This window comes from Spermophilus citellus, assembly GCF_964194105.1.
Source record: "Spermophilus citellus genome assembly, contig: SCAFFOLD_267, whole genome shotgun sequence".
Lineage (NCBI taxonomy): Eukaryota > Metazoa > Chordata > Mammalia > Rodentia > Sciuridae > Spermophilus > Spermophilus citellus.
In genome coordinates, this window is record NW_027672948.1 from 286,626 (window position 1) to 297,334 (window position 10,709).

Genomic DNA, 10,709 nt, shown 5'->3' on the forward strand with positions numbered 1-10,709 from the left:
ACTCAGGCTCCTGATGGCGCAGGAGCAGTAGGGCAGGAAACGGGGGTCTGGACACCAAGACCCTGAAGCAACACTTGATTAGTGGTTGCACAGCCCAGAAGGATGTTCCCAAAGTCTGAGCCCCGAGCAATGCACGGATTTCACTTTTATACATAAGCTTATTTTGGGTACATCAAGGCAATGGAGTTGGTGCCTTCTATTTAGGGCAGAGTGTCCACTCCTTTCTGGTGCAAGCTTGGTAACAGCCTTGGGACTCTCAGCTCAAGCAGCTTAGGGTCTTTGACTGTGCTGAGCTTGGAGGGACTGTCCCCATTGCTTGGTCTCCTGCCTGTGCTGCTGTGGTTTTCTTCTGTAGGTGTCTGTTAGCGACCCGAAGTCTCTGTGGGTGAACAGCAGTAACCAGGGCTGCTGGGGCAGCAGAGAAGCCAAGGGCTGTCAGCGCTCAAGTTAATCTGCCCAATTTCCTGTTTCTCAGGTGCTTGTTGTATTGTGTTTTGGAGCTGAACTCCCCGTGGGAGCCGGGAGTGGGGTGAGTGTGTGTGTGTGTGTGTGTGTGTGTGTGTGTGAGAAAGGAGCTGTGAGCTGGGCTATTTCGACATGCAAACCCCAGGATTGGCAGTGCAGACTTTCTCAGGCAGACCCAGAGGCTATTCAGCCAAGGGAACTGGAATGGTGACCAGTCACCCAGGGAGCTTAGACTCCAATACCTCCATGCAAAACTGGCAGGAACTTAGACCAGGTGCTCAGAATGCAAATTCCAGGCCCAAACCAGCTCAGGAATTGAGCAGATGCCACTGAGAGATCCAAAGTGAGCCCCCCGAGACTCGGAGAATCTGGCATGGATGTCTGGCTCCCAGGCCATGTGGCCTGGTGTCATTACAGATCAGAGAGGCCAAAAAGAGTCCATGTCCACCTCCCCCAGCCCACTGAATGGCAGGGACAGTGGCTAGGAGAAGACCAAGACTGAGCTCAGGTGGGAATGAGCTTTGCTGGGGGTGGTTCAGGTGCGAGAGGCCAGAGCTTCCCAGCTCCCCTCCCCTCCCCTCCATCAGCCTCCAGCAAGACCTCCCTGGGGATGGGAGGAGCAGGACAGGCCTAGGGACAGAGAGGTCAGGACTGCAAACTGCAGTTGCCTGCCTGGCCAGAGACAGGCTGTGCCCCACCACCCCCACTCCACTCAATCACTGAAGCCAGATTTACAGATAGGTAGTTAGCTAGGGTAATTAGGCAAATGGAGCCTAATATAGAGTAAGATAAAAAAAAATGGAGAACATTATGGAGAAAGGAGTCCAGGAACCAGAGCAGCACTTGGGGATATTGAAATGTTACTGTCCCTAAGGCCTGGAACCCATCCTAAGGGACTGTTCATGAAGCAGCTCCCAGCAAACAGGGAGGTGCTCAATTACTCCTCCAGCCCACCTGTCCCTACCTTTTGGCCTTCCCACCTGCATTCTGTCACTGCAGGATAGAGGGAAGCAAAAGACAGGAGTGTGGCAAAGCTGAAAGAAGACCTTAGCTATAAAAGAGGGATCCATGGATTCTGCCTTTCAGGTTCCCTTCTTTTTTCGGGGAGAAATCTTCTCTGCTGTGCTTTGGTGAAGCCTTCCACTGTCCACTGTGCCCTTGCCCAGGTGGCTTCTCTGGTGTTATACTCCAGGATTCGGGGAGCAAGGCGTCTCGCCAGTCAACTGAGGTCAAATCAGCACTGAGCAAAGCCACCGCAGGGAGAAGAGGAACAGGGTGGGTGGAGAAAAGGGAGCTCATGGCTCTGGAACAGCTTTGCCCCCATCTAAAGAAAACACACACACACACACACACACACACACACACACACACACACACACAAACACACAAAACCTTCAGTATGTCCAAACAGCAGAGCCATGAAGGGTCAGCTCTGTTCCCACGGGCTGTGCCCAGGGGAGTCAGGCACCCAGGGGAGACAGGCCGGGCACCTTCTGCACCTCCTCCATCAACCAGCCAAGAAGGGGCTCTAAGGACCCTAAAGGCTGTTTGGCACAAGCAGCAGAAGCAAAGAAAGGGGGGAAGGTGGGGGAGAGAGAGAGAAAACAGAGAGAGGAGGGAGAGGGAGGGAGGAGGGGTTTTCACTAGAAAAACTAGGGAGAACAGGAACACATCTCAACATTGTAAAAGCTATCTATGCTAAAGCCCCAGGCCAACATCATTCTAAATGGAGAATAATTGAAAACATTTCCTCTAAAAACTGGAACCAGACAGGGATGCCCTCTTTCACCACTTCTATTTTACATAGTTCTTGAAACACTGGCCGCAGCAATAAAGAAATTAAAGGGACACAGAGTGGAAAAGAAGAACTCAAATTAGCACTATTTGCCTATGATAGGATTCTATACTTAGAAGACCCCAAAAATTCCACCAGAAAACTTCTAGAACTAGTAAATGAATTCAACAAAGTAGCAGGATATAAAATCAAAGACATCAAAAGCAACTCTGTATTTCAGTGACAAGTCCTCTAAAAGAGAAATGAGGAAAACTACTTCATTTACAATAGCCTCAATAAAAAATAAAATACTTGGGAATAAACCTAATGAAAGAGGTGAAAGACTTCTACAATGAAAATTATAGAACACTAAAGAAAGAAATTAAAGAAGACCTGCGAAGATGAAAAGATCCCCTTTGTTCCTGGATAGATATAATTAATATGGTCAAAATGACCATACTACCAAAAGCACTATACAGATTTAATGCAATTCCAATCAAAATCCCAATGACATTCCTCATAGAAATAGGTCTGGAAAAATAAGAGACCCAGAATAGCTAAAGCAATCCTTAGCAGGAAGAGTGAAGCAGGTGGCATCACTATACCAGACCTTAAACTATCCTACAGAGCCATAGTAACAAAAACAGCATGGTATTGGCACCAAAACAGACTGGTAGACCAATGGTACAGAGTAGAGAACACAAGAGACCAACCAACAAAATCAGAGTTATTTTATATCAGACAAAAGTGCCAAAAACATGCATTGGAGAAAAGATAGCCTCTTCAACAAATGGTGCTGGGAAAACTGGAAATCCACATGCAGCAAAATGATATTAAACCCCTATCTCTCAACATGCACAAAACTCAACTCAAAGTGGACCATGGACCTAGGAATTAATCCAGAGACGCTGAGTCTAATAGAAGAAAAAGTAGGCCCTAGTCTTCATCATGTGGGATTAGGCCCCAACTTCCTTAATAAGCCCATATAGGACAAGAATTAAAATAAAAAATTCATAAATGGGATGGATCTAAATTAAAAAGCTTCTTCTCAGCAAAAGAAATGAGATGAATAGAGAACCAACATCTTGGAATTAAATTTTCACCACACACACGAACAGAGGGTGCACACACACAACACACACACACACACACACACACACACACACACATCTTCATCTCCTTTAGTAAATATAGCACAATACCCCAAAAAGTCATCTCCAGTTGTGTGAAAAGAAGTCACATGACTCTACTGCAGAGCAGGAAGGCCCAGGTGCGAACCCCTTACAGAAACACAGTGTTTGTTTATTTGTTGTACTGGGGAATAAACTCAGGAGTGCTAAACCACTGAGCCACCTCCCCAGCCCTATTTTGGATTTTAGTTGGACACCGTGTCTCACTGGGTTGCTTAGCACCTTGCTTTTGCTGAGGCTGCTTTGTACCTGCAATTCTCCTGCTTCAGCTTCCCAAGTCAGTGGGATGACAGGCGTGTGCCAGCACATCTGGCTCCCAGTTATTTTGAGACAGGGTCTTTCTAAATTACTGAGGCTGGTCTCCAAATTGCCATCCCTCTGCGTCAGCCTCCTGAATCACTAGAAGTGGAGATGTGTCCTACCACACTCTCCAGGAAATGGATTTAACAAGATCACATGAACCCAATCTCCTTGTCAGAAACTCAGAAATGCATTGTGAGCATCTTGCAAATGATTCAGAGATAGAAACTGTTATGTACCTATATTTATCTAGAAAGAGGAAAATAGATAAAACAAGTTAATGAAATAGTAATTTGGGGGGAATATTTCCTAGGGATTCTCTGCACTACTGTTACAAATCTTCTATAAATCCAAAATTGTCAAAATAGAACATTTTTGAAAGAAAAAAATGAATTTTTAAAACATCACCAAGTAACAGCATACTTGTTAATCATATCAGTTTTATTATGAGTGTTGTATTGTAGTTATCTAGCATGTTCTGACTTGTAGAAAATATTAAAAAATCATGAATGATGACACATGTTAGCAATTCACTTTAAAATGCTTCAGTGGGCAAGAGTACTTTATACCAGAATCTGCAAATTCAGTATTATTTTCCAAAATTGTATAATCAAAGATAAAAGCCAAAAATCATTAAGCAAATGCTGTTTCTGATAAGTCAGTGCTTTGGATTAAAATTACAAAAATTTTACAAAGACTGTATGTGTGATGGTACTATAATAATTCTAACACAGTAACACATTAATGAATGGATTTCTCCCTGGAAACACACTCAATCAACATAACCAGCATATCAAAATAGCATTGTCTAAATCTCTAGATCCACATTCAGTGATATATATAATATAAATAATTCATCATTAATGTGACATTTAGGATCCACCAAATTAGTGTTGATCATTTGGTTGTTCGAATGAAGCTTAAATGCTAGCATTTAGACAGTTTGAAAACACATATCTCAATAAAAACTGGTTTGCATTTGCACTTCAAATTTTCTTGTAGATGTACATAAAGTTTCTTATTTTGAGAATTTCATCATGTATATGATACACACATCCACTTCCATAGTTTTTAACATCATACATTTCATCAAACAATCCAAGTATTATATCAAGAGTCTGAAAAACACAATATTAGCTTTCATATCATATTTTTTCTTAAAAATCTCTGTATATCCTTGTGATGTTTCCAAAAATAGATCTTGTCTTGGTTTATTAGTAATTCTTAAAGCAGAAGCTCCAGTGGATCAAGATTCAAATTCTGTAGCAAGTGGAGAGAAAAAGAATTAAATTTTTGTCTCAAATATTTTATAAGCATCAATCAGTTAAAAAGTTGAGAACTTCTTATTGTTCACAAGAATGAAAAATAGATATGTATGTCCATAATACAGAATTACAATAAAAATCAATATGCCCATAGTATTACCTATAGTTATCATGACTATCAGAGATCTGGGCTTCCCACCCCTTATTCATAAACTTACACCATCTGCTAGGGTACTCTGGCAAGCACTAGGATGACAATATGGAGATGATAATGGACACCCCACAGCAGTCATGTATTATAGATTAAAAAGCAGGCAAGCAGGCAGTTGACATACAGATTCCTTGGCATTATAACAGGTATAAAACAGGACCCTATGGGGAGACTGAGAAGGGACTTCTTTCCCAAATTTGTGTCAGTTTTGGAGGTCCTTTATTAGAGGTTATACATGAGTTGACACCTGAAGGATGAGGAGAAATTGTGTGAGAGAGAGAGAAGAGAAGAGGTACATGCAGACAATGAGAAGAGGAAGAACACTTGTAGAATCAGCAGTGGCCCAGTGTCACTAGAACTTAGAGTGCAGTGACAATATAGCAAGTGAGAAGAGAGAAGGCTTTGAATAACTTGACAAGAATCCAGTTGATTTGAGTATTTTAATTTCTTGCTGATCAGGAACATACCTCAATATTTTAAAGGTCATCTATGCTAAGCCCTAAATGGAGAAAAACTGAAGGCATTCCCTCTAAAAACTGGAACAAGACAGGGATGCCCTCTTTCACCACTTCTATTCAACATAGTTCTTGAATCTCTAGCCAGAGCAATTAGACCAATGAAAGAAATTAAAGGGATACATAGAGGAAAAGAAGAACTCAAATTATCACTATTTGCAGACAATATGATTCTATACCTAGAAGGCCCATAACATTTCACCAAAAATCTCCTAGAATTAAAAAAATTAATTCAGCAAAGTAGCAGGATATAAAATCAACACCCATAAATCAAAGGCATTTCTGTATATCAGTGACAAGTCCTCTGAGAAGGAAATGAGAAACACTACCCCATTTACAACATCCTCAAAAGAACAACTAAAAAAAAAAAGAAAAGAAAGAAAAAACAAACAAACTTGGGAATCAACTTAATAAAAGAGGTGAAAGATTTACACAATGAAAACTACAGAACCCTAAAGAAGGAAATCAAAGAAGACCGTAGAAGATGGAAAGATCTACCTTGCTCTTGGATAGGCAGAATTAAAATTATCAAAATGACCATACAACAAAAAGCATTGTGCGGATTTAATGCAATTCTGATCAAAATCCTAACCCTTAAATATAGGCAACTAGAAAATAATAGTAAAGCTACAAAGATTTATTATTCAGTGAACCAATTCAAGAACTTAAAGAACATTCCTTGTAGATGTTTTCAAGCATTTATTGCTGCCATATATACATTCTACCCATCATCTGGATAGATTAAGCATTTGACACTGAGCCAAGTCAGAGCAACCACCACTGGGGAGAACAAGATAGCTGGGTTGGTGTTACCAGGACTTCAGGAGGATCCTGTCTGTTCCTTCTGTCATTCACAGGCCCCAACACTGACTATGGGAATATTTTTAACCACTTTGTAAGCTATACTTCCCTTCAACCCTGTGATGATCTTTCCCTTTCTCACAAGTATGACAATGTTGAGAGGAAAAAGTATAAAGGACATTTTGTCTCTAGGTACCATCTAAGGATAATATCAAAGATCAAAATTAAAAAGCAGTTCATCTACCAGGTGCCAGAATGTGCCCAGCGTGTAGTGATAGCAATATTGCACACATAGGGCTGAAGTTATAAGAGTCTAATAAACCAGATTACATACAGGAGAACACCAAGGGAAGAAAGTTTGATAGTTTGCTTCCAGATGTAATGCAAAGGTGGGTGAAAGATAAACTTCCTGGGCTAATATTTCAAAAGTACATTCATTTCCCAATATTACTTCCACAAATTAGATGGTCTAGTTAGCTTTTGCATGCTACTCATCTCAAAGTTATGCAGTAGAGACAAATTAAGGAGATTAAGTTGCTCTTTCAGTCTAGGTTTTGATGTACTTGTGGAACTTGGATTCATCTATATGGAAGTGTCTATATTTTTCCAGTTGTATTCCTTAGTTTTCAGTTCAGATTCCAGATTGCTAATTCTGAGCTCCATCTGAGTTTTTATTGAAGCAAAACCAGTCTGTCTTAACTGTTCTGAAACTTCCGGAGCTGCTGCCTGGGTCTAAAGAAAATTAAAAGAATATATCTTTAAAACAATTTATAACCCAAATAATTATTATATATTTATTTTGTTTAGTTCTGAGTCAAAAATTCAGACAGCAATTTTACATGTGTAGAAGATACTAGACTTTAAACTTTACTCATCAGTGCCAATTACATTAAACCTGAACTAAACATAATCGAGTTCTTCCTCTCCACCTTACCTCCTCATCCCCTGCCCACCCCTCCTCCCATCTCCCCCTCCTCCTCTCTATTGCAGATATAACCCAGGGCCTGGCACAGGCGGGGCAAGCTATGTACCATCCAACTGTGATCACAGCCAGGAATCATTCTCATGTTAGTACTCAGATCATCCGATAATTTAAAGAATGATAGAATCAGTTCAATATAAAAACTGAAAAATTTAACCTAACAATTCAAGTATGTTATGTTTCTGCATCACATTTTTTCTTTTTCTCCTTGTAGTCTTATTTATGCCCACTATTATTAAATATCAAACGACTATCAGATGACAATCATTACTCAAAACAACTTTGCTCAATGATAGAGGATACACATATAACGAATATATCCAAAATACAATTTACAGGGAAGTGAGTTACAGCACATTACAGATAAATGATAAGATAGCCTGTAAAACCAGAAGTACTTGGTTTTGCTTCTCGTCTAAATCGCATCTTGCTGGTTGTTCAGTGCCTCCTTCCACTCGAGTGCCCTGTGTGTGTCTTGGGAAGTTTACTACATCTTCTTCCAGCTTCTTCTGATTCTTGTCTATTGTTTCAAATCTATCTTGGATAATTTTTAGAGAAAACAAGTTCTGCAAAAAACACTGGTAGTTTGCTTCCAGATGTAAATGTTTTGAAGATGCACTGTCCATCTTTGTAGTAAGATCATTTATCTGCATGAATAAAAAACACACTATCAAAATAAGATGCTGAAAATATTTGACACAAACTCAACAAATTTTAATTAAGTTCAATTGCAACAAAACAATCTATACCAGCATTGTGAGGAGTAGATTAAATTTCTATAATAGGATATATTAGCTTCTCAGTTGGTTGAGGATTACAGATCTATAAATCCCTATCCTGGCTACACAATGTTGGGGGAAACCTAGATTTTTTTTCCCCATGCTGACAAAAGTGTGAGCATTCCACAGATAAACTCACTATTGGATTAAGTAAATTTAATTTTGTATTTAATCAATGAAATATAGTTAGAATAAAAGTCTTGACAGGTCAACCTATTAACAAAACTTATTGGTATGATATAAGGTAGTAACTTTGTGAAAACAACTGTTAGGCAAATATATTTTCCATTTGTTCTAGAATAGGTGTGAATATCAGATATTACTGACACCTTGAGTGGGTTTATATTTCTACAAGATAATCACCATGCAAACAATGTTGGTGACAGAAAAGTCAGAAAGTGCAAGAAAAATTTATTTTTATGTGAGCTCTGAGTAAAAGAGACCAAATGAGCAAAAATGGACAAGACAGAAAGCACAGTATGAGCAAGACAGAGAGATGATGAAATCAGCACAATTTTCGAAGACTACCAAGAGGCAGGGGAATAAGAATGTATCCACATGTTAACTTGTAAATACATGTTCCCAGCCATGTAGTACTGGTGTAGTCAAGAAGTGGAAGCATTTTAGGGTTCACTGATGATTGGCTAAGTGACATAGTCATAAAATAGAATTCTACTGGGCAACAGAAAGAAATAAAATAGTGATGCTTGCTACAACACAGAGGATCCCTGAAAACACTATTCTAAGTCAAAGAAACTGGTTAAAAAAAAGACCTGGTGTTGTATAAATCTATTTGTATGAACTATCCATTATGGAGTAATTTTAGAGTTAAAACTATAAACCAGTTTCCTCAACAAAATTCCCAATGTGCAAGAAGTAAAATCAGGAATCAGTAAATGGGGGCTGATAGTTCAGTGGTAGAGTGCTTGCTTAGCATCGAGAGCCACTGGGTTTGATCCTCAAATAAAAATAAAGATATTGTGTCCATCTACAACTACAAAAGAGTTCTTAAAAGGATCCATAAATGGGTTGGTATCAAACTAAAAATCTTCTTCACAGCTAAGAAAACCATTAAGAATATGAACAGAGCCTACAGATTGGAGAAAGTCTTTTCCACATGCACCTCAGATAGGGCATTAATCTGCAGGATATACAAATAATTTAAAATATTTAAAAAACAAAAAAAAACCCAAATGATCCAATCAATAAATGGACAAAGGAACTGACAGACACTTCACAGAAGAACATTGGCAAATGGTCCACAAATATATGAAAAAAAAAGGTTCAACATCTCTAACAATTTGAGAAATGCAAATAAAACTGCACTGAGATTCCTTCTCTCTCTGGTCAGAATGGCAATTATCAAGAATGTTACAAATAATGATAAATCTTGGCGAGTGTGTGGGGAAAAGGTTCACTCTCACATTGCTGCTGCGACTGCAAATTGGTGCAATCACTCTGGAAAGCAGTATGGAGAGTCCTCAGAAAATTTGGAAGGGAACCATTCGATCCAAGTTTTTCTGCTCCTTGGTATATACCCAAAGGACTTAAAATCAGCATGCTATCATGACACAGCAATATCAATGTTTATAGCAGCTCAGTTCACAATGGCTAAGCTATGGAACCAATATAGGTGTCCTCCGACAGATGAATGGATAAAGAAAATGTGTTATATATACAAAATGGAATATTCCTCAGCTGTGAAGAATGAAATTGTAGCATTTGCCAGTAGTAAATGAATGAATCTGGAGACTATCATACTAAGTGAAATAAGCCAATTCAAAGGTTGAAAGTTCTGTCTCATAAGTGGATGCTAACACACAGTAAGGGATGGGGAGGAAAGAATAGAAGTTCATTGGGTTAGACAAAAGGGATGGGAGTGAGAATGGTAATAGGAAAGACAGTCAAATGAATCTGACGCAACTTTCCTATTTATATAAGAATCCACGACCAGTGTAACGCCACATTATGTACAAACATGAGAATATGAAGTTATACTCCATGTATGTGTATGTTGAAATACAGTCTAATGTCATGTATATCTAAAAAGAACAAAAACTTAAAATATATATAAATTACTATTGTTTACAATTATGAATTATTAAAAAATAATTGGTTTTCTAGGGCTTGGGAAGATGGAGGGATTAGACCACTGACAGCTAAAGGGTTCTAGGCTTCTTTTCAAGAACATGAAAATGTTTTAAAATTGACTGTAAGTGATTACATAACTCTGCTAATATACAAAGAAAACACTGAAGTTTACATGTTAAATGGGTGGATTAGATGGCATGTGTATTACATATATCATAAAAATTTCTTTTAAGAAATCTACTGAAAGAACCTAGATAACATTTTTTCATTGTCTAGCTTCGTATCAGTACCAGACATATTACAAATATTTATATGCTTTTATAACATATCTAAAAT

The 10,709-nt window shown here is 38.8% G+C and overlaps 1 long non-coding RNA gene across 1 annotated transcript; it reads right to left on the reverse strand.

The window, feature by feature from the left end:
- Positions 1–4,405: 4,405 nt before the first annotated feature.
- Positions 4,406–8,022, reverse strand: LOC308640328. Its single transcript, XR_014020244.1, has 3 exons — positions 7,902–8,022; positions 7,085–7,253; positions 4,406–4,989 (listed from the first exon to the last, which is right to left on the reverse strand). It is a non-coding gene; the product is annotated as an uncharacterized lncRNA (long non-coding RNA).
- Between the last annotated feature and the right edge of the window lie 2,687 nt (positions 8,023–10,709).